Below are 26,159 nucleotides of genomic sequence, written 5' to 3' on the forward strand. Positions count from 1 at the left end.
CGACATTCTTTCACCACGTCCGGTACTATGCCAGTCACCAACCATAGATTGAATACTTCCATTAACTGGGCAAAATGGGGGTCTATCTTAATGATATCCCGCAGACTTAGTCTGGTCCTGGTGCGCTGTTCTTATTCATCTCTTTGATGTTTTTAGAGATTTCTTTTGCCGTGATCATGGCTTCGAATGCCGAGTTGTCCGCCTGGCCCCTGGATCTGAACGCACCCAGGCCCTTGAATGTTCCCGGTGACTCCCATCTCGACTTGAACACGTCATGTATCTCGTCTTGTGGGATACCACGCTTCAGGGATTCCACGTCGTCCAGGATAATACCGGCCAGTTTCCCCCTATCCAGGTAGAACAGCCGCTGGAACCGTAGGAATTGCCCCCGTTTCACAGCTCTCTTCTTCATCCACCCCTTTGGTGGTTCCGAAGGTCGAGCAGTTTGGGCCACCTGACGCGGTCGACCCTGGCTGGCTTTCAACTCCAGGGACTTCTTAGAGGCAAGGCACGTGAAACAGTCTTTCATTGCCTTATCAGCAACTATTGCTGGATCTTCTTCTCCTTCGATCACCTGCTCAAACATTCCATGGAGAATGGACAATTTTCCAGATGTTACCCGCTCAGAGATTGTCTTCCGGTAATGGGACCTCAGTCCCCCCTCCACCTCTGATCCAATGCACACAAGATGTTCCCCTTCCAATTCTAGACGTTCCTTCCGACCTTGATCTTTTCCCTTCTTCACCGGGCTCTTATGAAGGTCCCGTCTTTTATCGCTTATCTGTTTTGTTGTCTTGGTCGGACTTGTTGATGTTCTTCTGCCCCTCATACTGTTTATCCAACTTTCTCAATAGTTCTACCTCATCCTCAGTCCAGCACCGACGATGTGCCCCTCTCATTGTACCTGCCTTAGGGCGTGCAGCGGTAATCCGCTCAAGGTTTCTTGTGACTGGATGGACCAAGCGCTTTTGCTGCCCCAGGCCGATTTTTGTTTCAAATGTTTTCTCACAGACCTCTGTGGTGGCTTGACCCTGGCTGGATGCCAGGTGCACACCAAAGCCACTCTATCACTCCCCCTTCTCAGCTGGACAGGGGGGAGAAAATATAACAAAACGCTCGTGGGTCAAGATAAGGACAGTTCAATAAAGTGAAAGCAAAGGTCGCGCGCAAAAGCAAAGAAAAACAAATGATGTTATTCCCTACTTCCCATCAGCAGGCGATGTCTAGCCACTTCCTGGGAAGCAGGGCTTCAGTACGTGTAGTGGTTGCTCCGGAAGACAAAAACGCCCCCCTTCTGTCTCCCTTTACTTAGCTTTTATATCTGAGCTGACGTCATATTGTTATAAGGGGCGACGAAAAATTGTACGCCAGCCCACGGATAATTCAATTAAAGTTTATTAAAGCAAGCGACAAACAGGCAAAACAGCGCTGGGCGGCCGGGGAGTCTCCGCTCTACCAACGGCGCACGCCCCCCTCCCTCAGAGTTCCCTTTTTATAGTTTTTTTTTGTTGCCAGGTTAAAGTCTAGGGTCCGGGCTCACGTGGGCAATTGCGCGCCCTGTTGCTGGGGGAGTCGAGGGATGAAGGCTGTAGTCTTCTTCTGTGTTTCTTTGTTATCTGGAGCATGTGTACTTTAAAATACACATCTTGTCCAGACAGCCAGACATTGTAGCTACAATGTTTCCAATTGCACCTGTCTGCAAGGGCTAACACTGCCCTGCAAAACGAACACACTGTGCAAGGCTTACAGAACCGGTTTGATTAACAAATACATATAAAATAAATTTATCACAATCCCCCCTTTTTGTTTTCATCATTTTGTTGGTCAAACCGAATTACAGTTTCTTGTCTCTTTCAACAACCTTGGCTTCCCCTAAGTACTCACATTGCCTTCTCAGTAACATTAGGTACTAATCCAACAATTCTATTTAATGTAACAAACTTACTATCCACTGACCTAGATATAAGATTGAGAAAAGTGGTGCCGTCTTGGTCTTTCTATACATTTAATTTGGTTTTTGGTTTTATTCCCCGAGGGAGATGGAAGACTTTGGGGTGGCCCTGAGGTTATTGGGTTTGGGAGTTGTGAGTCAAGGGGCCTCGTGTGCCATTTCTGGAGGTGGTTCATCAACCTCAATCCCCACAGCAGTACGCCTCTGCCTTCTCCTCTGCCTACTCTGTTGCTTAGAGCAGCGAGGTGTACCATCTTCTCGGCAGCAGTCGTATTCTTCAGGGGAACCTCCTTTGTCCACCTTGACTTATAGCTCTCTTATCTTTCACCTCCCAGACTCCACACCTCACTCTGGCCATAGTTCGTCTGCATGTTCCTGTTCGTAATACCCATAAGAGCAATGTGTCCACCACTTTTCTCTACAGAGTTTACACCTGTAACATAGGGATAACATATACAGTTAGGATCTTTACAAAAGATAGTCTCACTCATCCGCTTTTCTTCGGAACTTAATTTTCAAACTATCAGGGTCTCTGGTCGCCTCCCAGTGAGAACTCTGAATTGGTCCTTTGATTCTGCTTGCATGAGTCCACCCTCTTTCGGCAGTCCGGACTGCAGTATCTGTAGTAAGCAAAACAAGAAATGGCCCTTCCCAACAGGGAGTTAGAGATGATTCTTTCCAAGCTTTGATCAATACCTTATCTCCAGGCGTAATCTTGTGTATTGCAATATCTAAGGGTGGCCTCTGCACTATCAGTCCTTTCTTTATTAGTTTTTGTCGTCTCTTCATGAGTTCAATGATATACTCTTGTAAGAATTTTTCTTCTACCTTTGGGTGTTCAATTGGCATTTCTAGGTCATAAGGCATCCCATATAACATTTCAAAAGGAGAGATCCCAGTATCTGCTCTGGGCTGTGTCCTTACATTTAATAGGGCTAAGGGCAGGCATTTTATCCAATTCATTTTAGTTTCGATGATTAATTTAGTCAGGTGTTTCTTAATTTCTCCATTCATTCTCTCTACTTTTCCTGAACTCTGTGGATGCCATGGGGTATGATATTCCCATTTAGTCCCTAAGGGATCCAAGGCCTCTTTGATAACTTTGGAGGTAAAATGGGGTCCCCGATCTGAATCAATTACTGCTATGTTTCCATATCGTGGTATGATGTTTTCTAGCAGTACCTTAACTACGGTTTTTGCAGTGGCTCGGGCTACAGGAAAGGCCTCCACAAAGTGGGTCAAATGGTCCACCAGTACTAGGAGATATTTGTATCTGCCCACTTTGGGAAGTTCGGTGAAATCGATTTGTATTCTTTCAAATGGTCTTTTAGCCAGTTCACGCCCTCCCGGTACTCTTTCCCTGAGCTGATGCTTATTTACCCTTTGGCATGTTAGGCATTCCCCAACGATTTTCTTGGCTATATCATGTATCCCTATACACATATACTTAGTTCCGAATTGGTCTACCAATGCCTGTATTCCCCAATGAGTTTGCCTGTGAAATTCTCTCATTATTCTCCATGCTGCCCCCTTTGGAATTACTTCTCTTCCATCAGGGAGAAACCATTTCCCTTCCTTTTCAATAACTCCTGCTTGTTTAAGTTTCTCCTTTTCTTGAGTGGTAAAACTCATGATACCATTGGCTTTTATTTGAGTCTGTGTTTGTTCCACTTCCCTTACAATTAGTAAGGTGGCTTTCTTTGCTTCTTCATCAGCCAAATTATTTCCCCTTACTTTTTTATTGATACCCCTCTGATGGCCTTTTACATGTACTACTGCAATTTGTTTAGGTCCTCTTAGAGCCTTTAGAGTCTGTTTTATCAAGGCCTCATGTACTAAGCCCTTCTTTTGAGAGTTCACTAACCCTCGTTCTTCCCAAATTTTGCCAAATGTATGAACTACCCCGAATGCGTATTTAGAATCTGTAAATACTGTCCCTTGTTTATTTTCCAGTAACTGCAAGGCTCTTAGTACTGCATATAATTCACAAGCTTGGGCTGACCACGTCGCATCAAGGGGGCCAGATTCTTTTACCTCTAGGGTGGTCCCATCTATTATCGCATACCCTGACCTTCGCTTCCCATTTACCATTCGTGATGACCCATCTACAAATAATTTTAACCCATTCGGTAGTTCCTCTTCTTCCAAATCCTCTCTAATTTTGGTTTGGTGTTCTATTAATTGTATGCAATCATGAATTAAGTTCTCGCTTGGTTCCCCATATAAGAACTGAGCTGGGTTTTGTAAGCTAGTTGTTTCAAGCTCTAACTTGGGAGAATGTATTAGGATACCCTCGTATTTTAGCAGCCTGGCATCAGTGATCCATTTATCTGCCTTCTGCTGTAATACTCCTCGTATGTTATGAGGCGTATACACTTTCAATTCTCCTCCTAGAGTTATTTTCCCAGCTTCCTCAACTAAAAGGGCCGTGGCTACTATAGCTTGTAGGCAAGTAGGCCATCCCCTACTAACCGGATCTAATAATTTGGAAAAATAGCCTATGGGTTTTTTTCTTCCAGCCCATTCTTGGGTTAATACCCCAAAGGCTGTTCCTCCCTCTGAATTCACAAACAAATAAAACGGTCGTCTAATATCGGGTAAACTCAACACCGGAGCATTTACAAAGTCAGCTTTGAGGCTTTCTAAACTCTGTTCGTCCTCCTGAGTCCATTTTATTAATCCTACCCCTACTAATTTCTGATACAAAAACTTCACTTTGCTGCTATAATTTTCAATCCATTGTCTACAGTACCCTAAAAGTCCTAACAATTGCCTTATCTGTCTCTTACTTGTTGGTGCCTGGAGGGATAAAATACCATTCACTCGTTCAGGATCTAATTTCTTAGTTCCCTTACTTAGCCAGTGTCCTAAGTATTTTACTTCCTCTTCAGTAAACTGTAATTTAGACTTTGAAACCTTTAATCCCTTTAGGCCTAAAAAGTTCAATAACCTAATGCTCTCATTTCTAACAGCCTCTTGATCTTCCCCAGCTAACAACAGATCATCTACATACTGCACTAAAGTCACTTCTGGGTTTGATTCAAAAGTTTCTAATACTTGTTCTAGAGCTTGCCCAAACAAATTTGGTGATTCTGTAAACCCTTGTGGGAGTACAGTCCATCTTAACTGTTGTTTCCTATGGGTCTCAGGATCTTCCCACTCAAAGGCAAAATAATCCCTACACTTCTCCTTTAGAGGACAGGCCTAAAATGCATAATCTAGTAATAGTCCTCTTATTCACCTCTCTTAGATCCTGTACTAAACGGTAGGACCCATCCAATTTCTTTATCGGCAGAATGGGGGTATTGTGTGGTGACATGCAAGGTTCTAATAATCCCTGCTGCAACAACCTTTCGATCACTGGTTCTAGTCCGTATCTGCCCTCTTGTGACATAGGATATTGTTTGACTCTAATTGGAATTTCCGGGTCCTCAATAGTGACTTCAAAGGGAGCAATGTCTAATCGTCCTACTGACTCCGGGGTATACCATACTTCGGAATTGATTTTAGCTTCATCCTCTGTTGTCAAAACACACAATTTTACTGTTATTTCTTTGTTTTCTATTTGTAAGTTAATTCCCAATTCAATCATTAGATCTCTTCCTAATAAATTATATTCTGCTTCAGGTATCAACAAAAAGGATCCTATTCTAATTTGAGATGGAGTTTCTATTTCCACTCCTTTTATTATTGGTACCTGAAACGGTTCCCCTTTTGCTCCTATTACTTGTATTTTCTCTGAGGATAGTGTGCATCCTCGGGGCACTAACTGGACAGTAGATCTTTCTGCCCCAGAGTCCACAAGGAACTCTACTTCTTGATGCTGGGGACCCAATTTTAATTTTATCAAGGGCTCTGTTTTCCTGGGGGTCCCCAGCAAATAGAGCCCCTGACCCCCCTAATCTTCCTTAAACATTTGTTTCTTTTCTTCTCTGTCCTTCTCGGACAGCTGCCACCAAAATCCTTGCCTGCTTTTTCTGAATCTCTTCCTCCCTTCTCACATACACTTTCTGAGCTTCTCTCAACAGCTCATCTAATCCTCGCTCCTGCCAATCTTCCAATTTTTCCAGTTTCTTTCTAATGTCTACCCATGATTTCGCCACAAACTGAGTTTTTAACAGGGCTTGCCCCACCGGAGTGGCAGGATCCAGCCCAGAATAAAGCTGCAGATTCTTTCTCAATCTCTCTAACCATTCAGTGGGGGTCTCATCTTTCTTCTGGTGTTCACTGAATGCTTTGTTAATATTCTGTCCTCGGGGAACAGATTCCCTAATGCCTTGAACAATTATAGTACGCAGATCTGCCATGTGAGTTCTATGTTCTGCATTCTGGTTATCCCAGTTTGGCCGCTGTAGTGGCCATTTAATATCTGCGCCTGGACCATGTTGGTGTTGCTGATCCCAAACTCTCATTCCTGCTCTTCGAATCATTTCCCTTTCCTCTACTGTGAACAGTATACCTAAAATTGCCTGCAACTCTTCCCAGGTATATACATTAGGACCCAAAAATTGGTCTAAACTTTCAGATACTCCCAAGGGGTCTTCTAAAAGGTTTCCCATCTCCTTCTTAAATTCCCTTACATCTCCTGAATTCAAAGGCACTGACACAAATCCCATGCCGGGTTGTGGGCCTCCCATACCTATTTCTCTTAAGGGGTATAGTCCTTCCTCTGACTGCTCTTTCCTCCTAGTCTGACTCCTTGTTATTCTCCGAATCTCCTCAGGGGAACTAGGAGGGAACAAGTCTGGGTCTGGGGCTGTCGGGAGAGAGGAGGAAGGGGGGGTTGGGTCAGACACGAGTGCATGGGGAACAGGGGGAGGAGGTGGGGGAAGTTCATCGGAGTTTTTAGGGTTTTTCCTATGGTTCTTTTCACTCAGAGCAAACACATGGATTCGGGTATCTAATCTTATCCATAAACTAGCATATTCACTCTCTTCTAAACTAAAGGGTTCCTTAGAATTTACATATATGTTTAAGGCCTGACATATCCAATCCTCAAATGTCCCAAAAACAGGCCAAAATACCCCATCTCTTCTGATTTGTTTACCACCCCACACCTCCATGCAATAATATATCATTTTTTCTATGCTTTTGCCTTGACTGAGCGGCCAGTCATCCCAATGGGCAATCATTAATCCTAGAGGGCCATCTACCTGTATGTTGGGTAACCTCACCTCGGGCCCCCCCTCCATGGAGTCAGAAGGCTTGCTTTTCTTCTGCCCCATCTTCCGAAGTGCCTTCTCACACACACACACACGCGCCCCTCGTTCATGGCTCACGCCCTTGCGGGCAGTGAGAACCGCACTACAAGAGGGTCCGCACTCACTTCGCCCAGTGACCTACTAAGCCCGGTGGACGTCTCGTTCATGCACACTTCGGGAAACCCACCCCGACCGAACGGGAAACGCTTTCAATACTCACTTAACCTGGAGTCTTCGTCCGGATCTTCGTGCACAAAAATTATGGGGTACTGCAGTATTCTTTTGCCTGCTTGCCAAATTTAGGGTTCGGAGGTAAGGGTCTTGGAAAGGATATCGTCCACTCCGGGGCCATCCAAGGATGGGGCGCCTCCCCAGAGTTTAGATTCCGAACCAAGTTAACCTTATCCAAGTCACGGCACCAAATTTGTTATAAGGGGCGACGAAAAATTGTACGCCAGCCCACGGATAATTCAATTAAAGTTTATTAAAGCAAGCGACAAACAGGCAAAACAGCGCTGGGCGGCCGGGGAGTCTCCGCTCTACCAACGGCGCACGCCCCCCTCCCTCAGAGTTCCCTTTTTATAGTTTTTTTTTTGTTGCCAGGTTAAAGTCTAGGGTCCGGGCTCACGTGGGCAATTGCGCGCCCTGTTGCTGGGGGAGTCGAGGGATGAAGGCTGTAGTCTTCTTCTGTGTTTCTTTGTTATCTGGAGCATGTGTACTTTAAAATACACATCTTGTCCAGACAGCCAGACATTGTAGCTACAATGTTTCCAATCGCACCTGTCTGCAAGGGCTAACACTGCCCTGCAAAACGAACACACTGTGCAAGGCTTACAGAACCGGTTTGATTAACAAATACATATAAAATAAATTTATCACAATATGGTATGGAATATCTGTTTGGTTAGTTTAGGTCAGCTGTCCTGGTTATGTCCCCTCCCAAGATCTTGCCCTGCCCCAGCCTGCCATTGAGGGGGGGGGGCAAAAATGTTGGAGAGACAGCCTTGATGCTGTGCCAGCACTGCTCAGCAGTAGCCAAAACACTGGTGCGTTATCAACACCTTTCTAGCTACTGATGCAGAGCACAGCGCTACGAGGGCTGCTATGGGGAGTATTAACTCCATCTCAGCCGGACCCAATACACACGGACATGATGGATTCCTGTCCGGGACCTTCACCACTGGAGTACCCTCCGTTGGGAGATCGTCACGAGGTCGCAAGACCGGAGTCGATGGCAATGGAGAGATCCTGGCTGTAGCCCCGAGAGGTGAGGACTCCTCCTCCTCTTCGTTCTCTTTCTCCACCGGAGTCGGACAGATGTTCTTGTCCCTGAGACTTAAAGAGTTAGATCCCTCATACACCTCTGGAAGTAAAGCCAGGCGGTCAGTCAAGGTGGAGGATTGCTGGCCTTCCGGACCCACCAGATCAGAGTTAACAAACTCTAATGCCCTTATTTCAAATCTTACCTCCAGCATCCCCCGTGATCTTTGGTGGAACAAGAGACCACATTGTTACGCAAGTCCAAAGGACTTGTTTGTGTGGCCACCGATACGAAAGAAATTTGCATCGACTGACCCATTTTGCCAATCCAGATAAGTAGTATAAGTCAAACAACACCCCCTCAAGTGCTGTATGATTGAGCCCAACTGTGCCCATAGGCGAGGCTTTGGGCAGCGACAAGGAATCGGTGCCAGGAATTTAGATCACCAAGTCGAATCTATTGAATGGTTGGTGAGGCCAGACGATAGGGGGGGAAGTAGCTCTAATTCCCACACTGGGGCAGAGGTTAACTTGGTTACCCCGAAGGGCATCCAGCAGGACCACGAGGAGGTGTAACCTCTGCAGCTCTGCCCAGTTAGTAACTATGATCCCGTCTTAAGAGAGTCATAGTTACTCCCGCCGTTTACCTGCACTTCACTGAATTGCTTCACTTTGACATTCAGAGCACTGGGCAGAAATCACATCGCGTCAACACCTGCCGTGGGCCTTCGCGATGCTTTGTTTTAATTAAACGGTCGTATTCCCCTGGTCCGCACCAGTTCTAAGCTGGCTGCTAGGCACCAGCTGAGGTGGGGCACTGGCCCAGGGACTCCCCCAGGGACCCTCCCCCACGGAACCGTGCGCCAACGTCGGCCACGGCCGCACGCGCGTGTGCGCGTGTGACGCGGAAACTCTCCGGCCCCCCGCCGCTGGGTGCAGACCAAAAGGGCCGGGGGGCGGCGGCGTGTGGCAATGGCGGCGGACGCCGCAGGGCCGCTGGGCAGGAGTGGTGCCAGGTAGAGGTGGGGGCGGGCGGCACCTGCCGCAGCTGGGGCGATCCACAGGAAGGGCTCGGCGTATGTCCAGAGTCACCGCCGCACGCGCACCCGGGCAGGCGGCGCGCGGCGCCTCGTCCAGCCGCGGCGCGCGCCCAGCCCCGCTTCACGCCCCAGCCCGACCGACTCAGCCCTTAGAGCCAATCCTTATCCCGAAGTTATGGATCCGGCTTGCCGACTTCCCTTACCTACATTGTTCCAACATGCCAGAGGCTGTTCACCTTGGAGACCTGCTGCGGATATGGGTACGGCCCGGCGCGAGACTTACACCCTCTCCCCTGCATTTTCACGGGCCAGCGAGAGCTCACCGGACGCCACCGGAACCGCGACGCTTTCCAAGGTGCGGGCCCCTTTCTCGGGGCGAACCCATTCCAGGGTGCGCGGCCCTTCACAAAGAAAAGAGAACTCTCCCCGGGGCTTCCGCTGGCTTCTCCGGGATCGGTTGTGTCACTGCACTCGGCGCCAGGATGGACCTGTCGATGACTGGTATATAAGAGGCAGGAGAAGGGTAAGCAGCGCACCCTCTTGCAATTGTGCTTGGTATGTTTTTGGGGTAAGTGGATGTCCTGGTTTCAGCTGGGATAGAGTTAACTGTCTTCCTAGTAGCTGGTAGAGTGCTATGTTTTGAGTTCAGTATGCGAAGAATGTTGATAAGACACTGATGTTTTCAGTTGTTGCTCAGTAGTGTTTAGACTATAGTCAAGGATTTTTCAGCTTCTCATGCCCAGCCAGCGAGAAAGCTGGAGGGGCACAAGAAGTTGGCACAGGACACAGCCAGGGCACCTGACCCAAACTGGCCAACAGGGTATTCCATACCATGCGACGTCCCATCTAGTATAGGAACTGGGAAGTGGGGGCAGGGAATCGCCGCTTGGGGACTGGCTGGGTGTCGGTCGGCGGGTGGTGAGCAATTGCCCTGCACACCATTTGTACATTCCAATCCTTTTATTACTACTGTTGTCATTTTATCAGTGTTATCATTATTAGTTTCTTCTTTTCTGTTCTATTAAACCGTTCTTATCTCAACCCAGGAGTTTTACTTCTTTTTCCCGATTTTCTCCCCCATCGCACTGGATGGGGGGGAGTGAGTGAGCGGCTGCGTGGTGCTTAGTTGCTGGCTGGGGTTAAACCACGACAGTCCATTTTGGTGCCCAACATGGGGCACGAAGGGTTGAGATAACGACAAACCTGACCAGAGCTTGTTAAAACAAATTTGTTCTAAGCATTCATTATATTGGTCTAATAGTCGCTGGTCATTATGTTGATTTATGTGTTCCTAGAGTTGTTGCTCTGGTTTTTAAAGTTCTGTTATGTATCACCTCGCTTGCTGTATGTAGTTCCTCTTCTGCTGCTTATCATCCGTGGGAGGTGGATTCAGGTTTTTGCTTTGATGTATTGTATAACACTGGTTTATGGTATGATAAAGTCATCGGCTGTGGGATTAATCTGGTATTTGCACTTAGCATTGTCACCTTTATACTGCGGGAGCCATCTGTGGGAAACTATTAATAATTATACCATTTACCTTTCCTCCATGGAAAACCAGTCTATGGGTGGGGTACCTTTCTTCCCCTCTCCTTTCTCCTTCAGTCCAGTTACAGTGGTGTTTGAGAATTTTGAAAAATTGGAATACTCCTGGGATGTTGGGACTAGCACGGTCCTAGCGCTACTGCTAGGAATTAGCATGCTTCTGAATGTGGTTCAGCTCTCGTTTAAGGTTAAACAACTATTTAAGAAGATCACCCAGAGATCTGCCCCAAGGCTGGACAATTATGAATGGCAGGGTGTGTGGGGTAGTATGGGCAAGTACCTAGAAAAGTGGGCTCCTCCAGTGTTTTGGAAATTCACCCCTGAACAAGTGCAGAATCCAGAAGAACTAGTAAGATATTTGGAAAAGGTATGCTGTCACCCCAGCAGCTCCAGAGAGATACAAATCACTGCAACGTGCTGGGGCCTGGCCCATGCCTATCGAGCCCTGTTTGACACCACTCAGTGCCCTCAAGGGGAAGAGAAGGTCTCTGGACCTAACAAGAAAACGATGAGCACCGCGGCCACCCAAACCTCGGCAACAGGCACTGTGGCCTCTCCAGCCCCGGCAAGGAGCATTGCAGGCACCCAGACCTTGGCGACAGGCACCGTGACCCCTCCAGCCCCGGCGACGAGCACTGCTGCTACCCAAACCTCAGCGACAGACACTGCGGTTATCCAAAACCCGGCGAGCGGTACTGCAACTGAACCAGCGGACCAACCTGCACCAGTATCAGTTGCCCCCGTACAGAAAAAGAAATATACAAAAAAATCAGTTCGCTTAGCGAAGGATGAAGATGAACCAGGGTCATCACGGGAACCGGAGAAGAGGCAGAACCAGAGGTAATAACCCGGTCCCTATCCTTGAGTGAGCTGTGGGATTTGTGAAAAGATTTTGTCCGCCGTATAGGTGAGCATAGTATCACCTGGGTCCTCCGATGCTGGGACAATGGGGCTAATAGCTTGGAATTAGAAGGTAGGGAAGCCAAGCAGCTGGGATCGCTTGCCAGGGAAGGTGGCATTGACAAGGCAATTGGAAAAGGGACACAAGCCATCAGCCTCTGGAGGAGACTCCTGTCAAGTGTGAAGGAAAGGTACCCCTTTAAGGAAGATGTTATATGTCAATGAAGCAAGTGGACCACCATGGAAAAAGGTATCCAATATCTGAGGGAATTAGCTGTGCTAGAGACGATTCATCATGACCCGGACAACCCACAATTACCCAAAGATCCAGACGAACTCCAATGTACACGACCCATGTGGCGGAAGTTTGTACAGAGCGCACCATCGTCCTATGCCAACTCACGGGCAATAATGGCCTGGAAAGACAAAGAGGCACCGACAGTGGATGAAGTGGCTCGCCAACTCCGTCAATACGAAGAAAATCTCTCCTCCTCCCTACAAGCCTGCATTGCGGCTGTGGAGAAGCTGTCCCAGGATGTCCAACAAATCAAAGAGGATATGTCCTACTCCACACTTGTAAGGACCAATGTCTCAGCTATTAGGAGTGAGTGTTCTTCTGCCCAAGGGAGAGAATATAGAAGGTACACACCGCGAGGTGCCCTGTGGTTTTACCTATGTGATCATGGAGAGGACATGAGGAAATGGGACGGAAAACCTACCTCGGTCCTAAATGCACGGGTACGTGAGCTGCGAGGAAAAACCACCACAAAAGGGGATTCTACCAGGAAAAATGCCGCTCCAGTTTCCAAACAGAGTAGAAGGGCTGATCTTTTTTCTGATCCTCTTGAAGGGAATTCTGAGCCAATTTTATGAGAAGTGAATACTGAATACTCTGACCAGAATTAGAGGGGCCCTACCTCCAGCCAGGTGGAATAAAAGGGATAACCGGGTTGTAGGGGTCGGCGTTCGGAAGATCTTGCGATGGCACGGAAAGTTAGAGGGTTAGTCGCAGCCTTGTGATGTACCTGTAACCCCACCTCCCCTTGTTAGTATAAAAGGAATTAACTGCGCAATAAAAGGCGGAAGTTGGCGCTCACACTGTGTATGTTATCTGTCTCTTTCCCTGGTCCGGGCCGACCAGTGATCTAAGCATGGCACCTTGATATGTAGCGAACGCTACGTAATGGTGACCCCGACGTGATCGGTTGCCGAGGTGACGATGGAACTTGCGCAAGTGATTAAGGTGTTGAAAGGGTTGGCTAATGAGGTGGGTGCCCGCGGAACGATTAGGAGGGGCCCCACGGGTGAATGCATCCAATGGGTGCTGCGCCGGGGAGGGATGAGTTCTCCCACAGAAGCCTTTAGTCCCCCAAATTGGGGAGTGGTTCGGGAGATGTTGCTTCAGTCGGCGCTCGAGGGTGAGCGCGGAGCTGCGGAACGATTACGAGCTTGGGACATGGTGGAGGGGGTAGTTACGGTAGGACAAAAGGCTAGGGAGTGCAGGTCGGCGGCGCGAGCTATCCTGTTTGCGGATGAAGCGCCGGTTCGAAAACACCGGGGGGCAGTGCCCCCAGGGACGGTGGGACAAGATCAGACGGAGTGGGTGGTTGCGGAGCGGGGCTCGCGGAGTGGTTCCTCTCTGACTGATAGCGTGGACTCAGAGGGTGCGGCGGAGATGGGGGTTTTTCCGGTGGAGACGGTACCTGCGAGACTGGACGGGCCCTCTCTGCGGCGTGCACGGGAGGAGTTACGGCAGGATCTTCTGAAGGAGTTGCGGGAATGCCTCCTGGACTGGGTTCCAGGCGGGGATGTTAAGGGGGAATTGTACCGTCAGGTGAAGGAATGGGAGGAAAGAACGCCCTCGGAGGGGGAGCTCAGGAAGCTGAGAGAGTTAAAAACTGTAGTAGCGGGGGAACCACCCCCCGGCGAGGGAAACCAGGCGCCTTTGCCGGGAGAGCAGGCTGAGTTTCTGCCTGCCGAGCCTATGCAGGTTGAGCCTTTGCCTGCTGAGCCTTTGCCTGTGCTGGCCGAGCCGTTGCCTGTGCTGGCCGAGCCTTTGCCTGTGCTGGCCGAGCCTTTGCCTGTGGTGGCCAGGCCTACTGGGCCTGTGCTGGCTGCGCCTTTGCCTGCGGGGCCTGGCCCTGTTGAGCCTATTCTTGCTGCGCCATCAACTGCGCCATCTGCCGCTCCTGGGCCGGAACGGGTTAATCCCTCGGCTGGGCCCTTCCGAAACTGGCGCGCGGTACCAGCAGCTATAGACTCCGATTATTCTGATGAGGAGAGGATGGATAGTGCGATACGGCAGCCATCGAGAAGGGCGCCACAGAGACAGGCAAGGGAGGGACAGGACGCTTTACAGAGGCATTGGAGGGGAGTAAAAAAAAAAAAAAAAAAAAAAAAAAGAGGGAGAGAGGCGTTTCACTGGAAAGTCCTTGAGAACTTAAAGAATGCTGTGAGTCAGTGCGGAATCCACTTATTGATAAAGCCAGTAGCCAGTAATTGTACGTAGAACTTGCTTTGGGTAAAAAGTGTGTTAAGCATGCTTTGATTAAGCATAGGGTGAGGAGGGTATGCCTGTGTACAAACACCTGAAGGGCTACTGAAATGGGTTCCTAGTCGTATGATTCGTCCTGCCTTAACCTCGTAGTGTTTGAGTTTTCTTACAGATTGCTGTCATCCTGTCCTGGCTTGTGACACCTTGGGTATCCGGATGACATCCCTCTCAGAGTCCATCAATACGTGCCTTTATGGGATCCGACTGCCGGAGCTCGCGGCCAGCAATCTAAGTGCCTCAGACATTAAGCCTTAACATCAGCGCACCAACGATAAGCCTTATAGAGTAATAGAAGTATCTCTTTCCAAGTCTTAACTTTCAATCTACCTCTTGTGTGCATTTCTATGAAGGAGCTCTTTGCTCTGCAGGGTAAATGGGATATTTACGGGTGTTTAAGATAGAGTGTTTTAAAGTAGTTGTAGAGATATATTTCTACTCATGGCACTTTATATAGTTACTTCTTTGTGTGGACTTGTTCATAAGAATAGAAGCCAGCTCGTCGTGGGGAGGGGAGAGATGTAGGGGTCGGCGTTCGGAAGATCTCGCGATGGCACGGAAAGTTAGAGGGTTAGTCACAGCCTTGTGATGTACCTGTAACCCCACGTCCCCTTATTAGTATAAAAGGAATTAACTGCGCAATAAAAGGCGGAAGTTGGCACTCACACTGTGTGTGTTATCTGTCTCTTTCCCTGGTCTGGGCCGACCAGTGATCTAAGCGTGGCACCTTGATATGTAGCGAACGCTACACCTAACCCTAACCCTAACTCTTACCCTAACCCTAACCCTAGCCCTAACCCTAAGCCTAACCCTAACCCTAACCATAGCCCAAACCCAAACCGATAACCCCTAATCGTAACCCTAACCCTAAGCCTACCCCTAACCCCTAACCCTAACCCTAAACCCTAACCCTAACCCTAGCCCTAAATCGTACCCTAACCCTAATCCTAGCCCTAACCCAACCTTAACCCTAAGCCTAACCTTAGCCCTTAAAACTAACCTAATACAAACCCTAACCCTAACTCCTAACCCTAACCCTAACCTTAGCCCTAAGCCTAACCCCTAACCCCTAACTGTAAACAGAACCCTAACCCCTAACCCTAACCCTAGCCCTAAGTCGTACCCTAACCCTAACCCTAGCCCTAACCCAACCTTAACCCTAAGCCTAACCTTAGCCCTTAAAACTAACCTAATACAAACCCTAACCCTAACTCCTTACCCTAACCTTAACCTAACCCTAACCCTAACCTTAGCCCTAAGCCTAACCCCTAACCCCTAACTGTAAACATAACCCTAACCCCTAACCCTAACCATAACCCTAAACCCTAACCCTAACCCTAGCCCTAACCCTAGCCCTAAGTCGTACCCTAACCCTAACCCTAGCCCTAACCCAACCTTAACCCTAAGCCTAACCTTAGCCCTTAAAACTAACCTAATACAAACCCTAAGCCTAACTCCTAACCCTAACCTTAACCTAACCCTAACCCTAACCTTAGCCATAAGCCTAACCCCTAACCCCTAACTGTAAACATAACCCTAACCCCTAACCACTAACCCTAAACATAACCCTAAAACCTAACCCTAAGACTAAGCCTAGCCCTAACCCTAGCCATAAGTCATACCCTAACCCTAATCTGACCCTAGACCAACATTAACCCTAAGCCTATCTTAGCCCTCAAAACTAACCTAATACAAACCCTAACCCTAACTCCTAACCCTAACCCTAACTCTTACACTAACCCTAGCCCTAACCCTAACCGTAGCCCTAACCCTAACCCCTAATGCCTAAACGTAACCCTAACCCTAAGCCTAACACCTAACCCATAACCCTAAACATAACCATAACCCTAAACCCTAACCCTAGCCCTAAGTCGTACCCTAACCCTAAACCTAACCCTAACCCAACCTTAACCCTAAGCCTAACCTTAGCCCTTAAAACCAACCTAATACAAACCCTAAACCTAACTCCTAACCCTAACCTAACCCTAAACCTAACCCTAACTCTTACCCTAACCCTAACACTAAACCTAACCTTAGCCATAACCCTAAGCCCTAAACCCTAATCGTAAACCTAACCCTAAGCCTAACCCCTAACCCTAAACCCCTAACCCTAACCATAACCCTAAACCCTAAACCCTAACCCTAAGCCTAGACCTAACCCTAACCCTAAGTCGTACCCTAACCCTAATCCTAACCCTAACCCAACCTTAACCCTTAGCCTAACCTTAGACCTTAAAACTGACCTAATACAAACCCTAACCCTACCTCCTAACCCTAACCTAACCCTAACCCTAACTCTTACCCTAACCCTAACCCTAGCCCTAACCCTAACCCCTAACCGTAACCCTAACCCTAAGCCTAACCCCTAACCTCTAACCCCTAACCCTAACCATAACCCTAAACCCTAACCCTAAACCTAACCCCTAACCCTAACCCTAATGGCCCTAACCATAACCATATCCCCTAACCCTAACCCCTAACCCTAATCTATAGCCCTAAGCCTAACCCTAACCTGACACCCTAACCCCTAACCATAACCCTAACCCTAACCCGAAACCCTAACTCGACACCCTAACCCCTAACCCTAACCCTAATGACTAAGCCTAACCCCAACCCTAACCCTAACCTCCTTGCCTACCGCCTTTAATACCTGAATAATTGTTCCGATAGATGCCATTGTCACCGGCAGGGTCACGCCGAAGGCTATCCTCTATCCGCCTGGCCAGGCAAAACAAACACTCTGCGCTCCTCGCGCTCTGCTCCCGCGATCACATCACGCCCACGATCACATTGGGGTCACCACTTGCCACGCTTTCCCGTCGCGACAATCTAGGAGAAACGACGCATTGCCAGGCTCTCACCCTGGGGAGAAACGGACCAACACAGATACTGTGGATCAAGCGATTTCTCCCTTTATTTGCGGCATAACATTTGGTTATATACCATAACCATGCGCAACCCGTCTACTGATTGGTTAACGTGTGCTGTTCCCGCGCCTAAAGCAATAGTTCGATTGGATAAGGTCTTCTGATCACGCGAATGATTCCTCCTGTCTTTGTCTTGCCTGGTGTCCTGCTTTCGGTCACGTAGGCCCATCTTGTTCAGCTTTTTGTGCCTGTTTCATCAAACTTTGTAGCAACAGTTAGCCTTCGCTGCGTCCTTGAGGCCCGCTATTTGCAGGTGTCTCTGGCTCAGATTGAACAGCCCCATTGTGTCTCTTGTTCACTATGTGTCTATTTTTCTAATTATCCCACACCCTAACACTAACCCTAATCTGACACCCTAACCCTAACCCAACCCTAACCCGACACCCTAACCCTAACCGTAACCCTAACCCCTAACCCTAATCTGACACCATAACCCTAACCCAACACCCTACCCCTAAACCCTACCCTGACACCCTAACCCTAACCCAACACCCTAACCCGACACCCTAACCCTAACCCCTAACACTAACCAGACACCCTAACCCTAACCCGACACCCTAACCCGACAACGTAACCCTAACCCGACACCCTAACCCTTACCCCTAACCCTAACCCCACACCCGACACCCTAACCCTAACCCCTAACCCTAACCCCACACCCGACACTCTAACCCAACACCCTAACCTGACACCCTAACCCTAACCCCTAACCCCACACCCGACACCCTAACCCGACCCTGAAACCCTAACCCTAACCCAACACCCTAACCCTAACCTGACACCCTAACCCTAACCCGACACACTAACCCGACACCCTAACTCTAACCTGACACCCTAACCCTAACACCTTAACTCTAACCCGACACCCTAACCCCTAACCCTAACCCCACAACCGACACACTAACCCGACACCCTAACCCTAACCCAACACCCTAACCCTAGTCCAACACGCTAACCTGACACCCTAACCCTAACACCTAACCCTAACCCGACACCCTAACCCTAGTCCAACACACTAACCCGACACCCTAACCCGAAACCCTAACCCTAACCCAACACCCTAACCTGACACCCTAACTCTAACCCTAACCTGACACCCTAACGCCAACCCGACACGCTAACCCTAACTCTAACCCAACACCATAACCCTAACCCCTAACCCTAATGACCCTAACTGTAACCCTAACCCGACACCCTAACCCTAACTCCTACCCCTAACCCTAACCACCCTAAGCCTAACCCCTAACCCTACCCTAACCCCCAACCCTAACCCCAACCCGTCACCCTAACTCAACACCCTAACCTGACACCATAACCCAACACCCTAACACTAAACCCTAAAGAGCAACCCTAACCTGACACCCTAACCCTAACCCGACAGCCTAACCCTATCACCCTAACCCTAAGCTCACACCCTAATGCGACACCCTATCCCTAACCCAACACCCTAACCCTAGTCCAACACCCTAACTCGTCACCCCAACCCCCTAACCCTAACCTGACACCCTAACCCTGTCCCTAAACCCTAACCCCTAACCCTAAACTGACAACCTAATCCTAACCCTTTGACCCCTGACCTGTGACCGTTGACCCCTGATCCGTGACCTTTGACCTTGACCCCATGAAATTTGACCCCTGATGTCCATGAAGTTTGACACTTGGCACCGTGACCTTTGGCCCCATGACCTTTGATCCCTGAGCCCGGTGACCTTTGACATTGGCCCCATGACCCCAGTGACATTTGACTTTGACGCCTTGATGTTTGACCTTGACCCCGTGACCTTTGACCCTTGACCCCGTAACCCCGAACATGACACCCAAACCCCTAAACTGACACCGTAACCCCACACCCTAACCCTAACTAGACACCCTAACCCGACCCCCTAACACAACACCCTAACCCAAAACCCTAACCCTAAGCCGCTACCCTAACCCGACACCCTAGCCGTAAACCTAAACACTAATGGCCCTAAACCTAACCCTAGCTCCTAACTCCTAATCCCTAACCCACATCCAGCCACCAGAGGGCGCTGGCCCACCGCGCATACGGCTCTCTGGTGAGGCCCCGCCCCACCCTAATTAGGGTTCCTCTACAGTAGGGTTTCCAGGGACTAGAGTTCCAGGGGACTAGGGGTAGTGCAGCCTGGGGTTCTGCAGTGTTAGGGTTACGGGTGTTTAGGGTTGCGATTAGGGATCCCCGGGGTAGGGTTAGGGCAGTCTAGGGTTAGGGGTCCCTGGGGTCTAGAGTGCCTGCGAACGCAGGGACCCCAAACCCCGGGGACCCCTAACCCTAGCCCCCCCTAACCATAGCCCTGCAGAGCCCTAACCACAACCTTGGATTTGGGGGGCCTAATTGGGGGTTCCCCATTGGGGTTAGGGTGGGGTTCTATGTCTAAGAGGTCCCCTAACCATAGAGCACTGGGGGGTGTAATGTGGGGGTACCCCCTCATTATGGTTAGAGTGGGGTTCTGGGTCCCAATGGTACCCTAACCCTACCTTGAGCTAACTAAAACTGTAGGGGTGGGGCAGGTGGCAGCTGTTACCCTAATTGATTACTATGGGGAGAGTTCCAGCTAACTCTAATTATTGCATGGGGGGGGGGGGTGCCAAGTAGGGAGTGGGGCTCAGGGATGGAGTAGGTAGTGGGGACAGGGCTCCTAATTAGGGGGTGGTGGTTGGGGAAGGATTACCTACTGGGGGTGGGGCTGCTAATTAGGGGGCTGGTGCTTGGGGCAGGGCCTGCTAATCCCAGGGCAGGTGCTGGGGGGAGTCCACTAACACCAGGGGTGGGTGCTTATGAAGCAGTAGGTGGGTGGGGAAGGTGTAGATAATCTATAAAAAAAATATTAAGAATATGTAAGTTTGGTGCAGCAGTAGAAATTGGGTTCCTGCCCAGCAGCAAGTGTTTTCTTCTTTGGGTTTTTTTTTTTTTTCCCCACTCTTTGCTCCCAGGGAGTCTACCACTTTCTACTGCTTTTCTCTAAAAATGTTTACTTCTAAACTTAAAATTAATTTTAAACGCAGCAGTACTGCCAAATCTAAGGTTAAGCGCAGCAGTACTGCAGCGTTGCAGTAGGAAATGGCTTCTGCCGTGGAGTAAATTTTTTACCTTCATTTTATAACTCTTTACTCCCAGAGCCTGAGCCATCTGCTACTGCTCTTCTGTTTTAAATTTAAGTTGCACAGTAGCAACCTCAAAGTTGCACAGTACAGTTTCACAATAGCAACTTCAAAGTTTCACTATACCAACTTTCAAGTTTCATAATACAGTTTCACAATATCAACTTTACATTTTTACAATACAGTTTTACAATACATTTGTACAACAGCAACTTCAAAAATTGCAATACAAAATGGCTTCCACCATAATAGTAAATGTTTTATTTTTTTTCTTAATTACACCCAGGGACAGTGCCATATCCTACTGCTTTTTATTATTGTTTCACATGGTATTTAAATACAAAGGTTACAGACCATGTTCCAACGCATCAGTCTTTTCCACATTCCTCGCTGCCATTGTGTCCATTGCTGCACATCCAAAAGTTTTACTGCGTGAGGTGACATCACCTCCACAATTCCTGTTCTCAAGTAGAAAACGAGTTAGCTCCGCTCCTTCTCACAGGCTGTCCGCTTCCACACCTAGGCACAAAAACAAAAATTGAGAAATATCATTACATCACAAACTACAAAGAGCACCCAAATATTTTACAGACACACCAAGGAAAAATACAGTTACACTCACGCACTTCACATGCTGGCCATCTAGTCCAACTCCCCCCACCCTTTGCCCGCAAAATCCTCAACTATCTTCCAAAGACCATCCGCTGACCAACTTAATTCCCTGCGCTAATTGGCAATTACCATGTGCCAGGGGAGCGCCATTCCCGGGAGCCTAGAAAGAAATCCCCCTGCCTGCCAAAACCCCAGCCCGAGCCTGACCCCCATCTGAACATTGGCGATGAACATCGCCTCACAGAGCAGCCGGGACTGGGGAAAACAAAAAAAAAACCAAACCTGACTGGGGGAAAAAAAAATCCCCCAGCTAGGTTTTTTTTATTCTAATTTTTTTTTTTCCAATTCTAATTCCCTAGAAAACATCTCACCTGTACAAGCTGAAAGGAAAAAAACATTAAGAAGTCAAAACACATAACCCTACAAGGTTACACACACTCACAACACACTACGCATTGACATCGCATGCACACCGGCCCTCGCTCTCAACTCATCCATCCAACAGCCTGCCACCCTCAAGGGGCTGTTGCCCTGTGTCTGCAGCACCAGGGGTCTCAAAAATCACCCTGCCTGCCAAAACCCCGGCCTGAGCCGGACCCCCGTCTGAACACTGGCCATGAACATCGCCTCACAGAGCGGCCAGGACTGGGGGGAAAAAAAAAAAAATCCCCTGGCTGGGGATTTTTTATTCTAATTGTATTTTATTTTTTCCTAATTGCCTAACAAACATCTCTACATCCACCCTGCAAGAGACCACTGAAAAGCTAAACCACCTAACCCCACAAAGTTACGCACATTCACAACACACCACTCATTCAGATCACACGCACACTAGCCCTCACTCTCAACTAACCCATCCCGCTGCCAAAGGGTGTCAAGGGCCATCGCCCCTTACTCGCAGCACCCGGGGCCTCAAAAATCACCCTGCCTGCAAAACCCCCGGCCCCAACCCAACCTCCTTCCAAGCTCCCCACAAACTACCCTTCCGTTACAGCAACGCTTCAACACACACCATCTGCACCCTACACAGATTTTCAACCAGATACTTAGCTTTCATAGTGGCGCATGTCATAGTCCAACCTCCATAGCTGCCACATCGCCTAAATGCGAGGTTCCTTCAAACGCCTCGTGGCCCGTGATCACCTGCAAAACCAACACACAAAACTCTTGAATACGCACTTCACCCTCGGCATAAAAAGAAATCCTCCACAGCTCCAAACACCTGCTTCCCACCGATTCCAAAAACAAAACCCTCAATGCCTTAACCATTTCGAGAAGCTTACCACAAAGTGTCCACATGAACAATATTAACACCCACGCCCAATTACTGCCTTACTATATTCTACCTCACAACCCACTTGCAATCCACTCCCCTACTGGCATGCAATGACTCAAAAATCTTTTAACCCTCAATGCTAGCAATCTAGACATATCAACATTTCACCCATAGACTCTTATTGCTGTTCCACCGACCTCTGGCTCTACATACGGGGGCAGAGAAGCTCCAAGCCAAATGCACCCATGCACAGACCAACACAACACAGAACAGTACAGACAAGGCAATTCAAAAAGTGAGAGAAAACTCTCAGCAAGAAGAATGATGACCCCCGGACGGCAGGTGCCATCCGGCAAATTGACCTACAGCGCCTAGAACCACGAAGCGAGGAGGCTCTATGACAGCCCCAAAGAAGAAGAAGCAAAAGTAACGGCCCATTACAAGATGGTACTGTCAAAACCAAAATGATGGATGCGTAAGAAGCCTGTCATCAAGACCTAGGAACATCAAGGTGCAGGGAAGAACTCCCAGTCCGAGAAAACGGACAGCTAGAGAGCAGAGCTGCCAAAGCGGCCCGAAAGAACGCCGCAAAAAGAACCGACTGGAATCTGCCGAGACTGATCTGTGCTTTACAGCTCCAAATGCAAGAAAAGAAGCACCCGATTGGCACCGGGCCGATGAGTAAGAGCATTTGAGACACTAGGGACAGCACCTAAAGTGCATGCCATGCTCCCCTGGCACAAAGCACAACGAGGATGTTGAGATCTGAGGAAGGTCTAAGCCACAGAGGACAGACCACACAAACTGCACACCACCACAGACACAGGCTGGAACTGCCCTGCCTGGCACACGCTGGTCTCGTGCTGAAAAGCAACCCGCTCCCTTCACCTGCGCAAAGGCAACTGCTAAGGGACAGTCCTCTCTCCTGCACTGACTTTAGAACCCCTCCCTGCAATTCCCAGCTTTGTCCCTTCCTCCCAGCTGCTCCCCAGCCCGGGTCCCTCAGCTTTCAGAGGGCTGAGGGTCCAAATCCATCCTCCACAAAACCACACGGGCTAACCGGGATGTTCCTCAAGGGGACACATTGCTCTTCAACATCTGCAATGAAACAAACAAACAAAAAACCCCACAAATCAGAAAAGGGAGTAAGCATCCCGCTGGCCAACGCCAACTACTTCCCCAACTCCCCCCTCCTCACAAGTGCCACCGTGTTCGCTTCCCCACTCATTCCAGTCTCAGGCCCTGCAGCCATTGTCACTCGTGGTACCTAAGGTACCAAGAGACACCAACTTAGTGTGGCACTCATGAGAAATCATCAGCCCCACACTCCTCCTCACTAATCCACAGCTCACCTCAAACGCTCATCCAATTCAAAGATAGCCCACACAATGCCTCCAGAACAGAAGGTAAATGCTTAACCGAGCAGCCCCATAATACTTAGCTATTCAACACCGACCCGGCCGACGACCGCCTCATCTTCTCGGACCCCTCACCGGCATGCAGCTTTGCAGGAGACCTTATAGCAGACTTCACGGTACGTAAAGGGTGCCTATAAGAAACCTGCAGAGGGACTTTTTACAAGGGTGTACAGCAATAGGACAAGGTGGTAACAGCTTCAGTCCTAAAGAGGGTACATTTACTTTAGGCGTTAGGAAGACGTTTCTCACTAGGGGTGGCGAGGCACTGGAACGGGTTGCCCAGAGAACCTGCGGATGCTCCCTCCCTGGAAGCATTCAAGGCCAGGTCAGATGGGGCTTTGAGCAACCTGGTCTCACGGAAGGTGTCCCTACCCATTGCGGGGGGTGGAGGGGTTGGAACTAGAGGATCTTTATGGTGCCTTCCAACCCAAACCATTCTACGATTCTATGACATCCAAATCCAACTGCAAAACTCATCTGAGAAGGGTTGGTGAACCCTCCTCCCTTTCCCCAGCAGTCCCAGAACTTTAGAAACCCCTTTTCTTCTCCTCAACTGTCAGGAAAGGAACCCCACTGCTTCCTGACACCTCCTGCCCTCGATTCGCACCCCTGAACCCCCTTCAGTGGCTACTTCTTCAGGAGCCGCTCTTCTGAGCCACATCCCAAATTCTGGGGGCACCTCCTAACCTACAGCTTCCCAGAGACTCTGAGCTCTGCTACATGCCCACAAAATAAAGTCAAGTCCCACGGCTTGTAATCTATGAGGGGCCTGCCACAAGCTGCAAAGGTTCTAGGGACAACATGGCATTCTGTGGGCATTGAGGAAAGGCGACGAAGCATCCCAGACCCTGAAGGGCGTTGTGCTTCACGGCCCTTCTGCTTTCTTCAGAAATACTAAAACTCCATATACAGATGCATACAAGACACTCAGCCTAACCCCTGCTAAACAATGTCACCATTGGTCCCGTTAAGAGAGACATCAGCAACTTACACAGCATACAGCAGAACAGGTGAAAAAAACCAAGGTTCCTTTTTCAATAAAGTTGGGAATTCCAGAAAAACACAATGCATGAAGAATTAAAAAAAAAAAAGCAACAAACAATGCATACTATTAAACCATCTTTCTACCCCTGAACACTCAAACCAAAATTACTGACCTGAAAAAAAGAAAGGAAAAAAAAAAAAGCTGCATACAAGTGTTACTTTCTACCACACATGCTGCTGAACCTTGACTAGTCCTGAAGCTCTTCCCTCAGGCAGACACCTCTTCCCAAACAGCTGAGCCAGCTCCAAAGCTGCAAAGGACTCAAGGAAGAGCTGAGCACCAACACCAGCAAAACCCAGGAGCACAATGAGCTCCCTTAGCAGAGGCTGTGGCTCAAATACCCCGAGCCTCTGCCCACCACCATTAGTGCAATCACCTGGGAAAGGGGATGGGCAAACCACCAGAAGTTATAAAGTCAGATGGAGGAGCAGTAGGAGTATTCTCATGTGCCTTGAATTTACAGTGAGCAAAGCACTGAACAAAGCAGGCACGTCTTACTAGAAATAACGATACCTGCTCTTGTACTAGAGCTACATTTATTGCAACAGCAATGTGACGGGGCAGGGAAGCCTAACCCTAGCCCTAACATTAGCCCTAAGTCATACCCTAATCCTAACCATAACCAAAACTTAACCCTAAGCCTAACCTTAGCCCTTAAAACTAATCTAATACAAACCCTAACTCTTACCCTAACCCTAGCCCTAACCCTAACCTTAGCACTAACCCTAACCCCTAACCGTAACCCTAAGCCTAACACCTAACCCTAAACATAACCCTAAACCCTAACCCTAACCCTAGCACTAAACCTAGCCCTAAGTCGTACCCTAACCCTAATACTAACCCTAACCCAAACTGAACCCGAAGCCTAACCTTAGCCCTTAAAACTAACCTAATACAAACCCTAACTCCTAACCCTAAAACTAGCCCTAACCCTAACCTTAGCCCTAACCCTAAGCCTAAACCCTAACCATAACCCTAAACCTAGACCTAACCCAAGACCTAAGCCGTGCCCTAACCCTAATCCTAACCCTAACCCAAACTTAACCCTAAGCCTAACCTTAGCCATTAAAACTAACCTAATACAAAACCTAACCCTAACTCCTAATCCCTAACCCCAACCCTACTCTAACCCTAATTCTTAGCCTAACCCTAACCCTAATCCTAGCCCTAACCCTAACCCTAAACTTAGCCCTAAACCTAAACCCTAACCGTAACCCTAACCCTAAGACTAACCCCTAACCCCTAACCCCTAACCCTAACCATAATCCTAAAACCTAACCCTAACCCTAACCCTAGCCCTCAGACGTACACTA

At 48.7% G+C, this 26,159-nt stretch overlaps 1 long non-coding RNA gene across 1 annotated transcript in view; it reads right to left on the reverse strand.

Moving 5' to 3' along the window:
* Positions 1 to 2,407: 2,407 nt before the first annotated feature.
* Positions 2,408 to 26,159, reverse strand: part of LOC142028074 (uncharacterized) — a 144,587-nt gene continuing 120,835 nt past the window's right edge. The window contains exons 3-4 of the long non-coding RNA XR_012649383.1: positions 7,373 to 7,552; positions 2,408 to 2,571 (exon numbers count right to left, since the gene is read on the reverse strand). This is a non-coding gene — a long non-coding RNA (uncharacterized LOC142028074). The remainder of the gene's footprint in view (positions 2,572 to 7,372; positions 7,553 to 26,159) is intronic.

This window comes from Buteo buteo, unplaced genomic scaffold (assembly GCF_964188355.1).
Source record: "Buteo buteo unplaced genomic scaffold, bButBut1.hap1.1 HAP1_SCAFFOLD_139, whole genome shotgun sequence".
NCBI classification, from domain to species: Eukaryota; Metazoa; Chordata; class Aves; order Accipitriformes; family Accipitridae; genus Buteo; species Buteo buteo.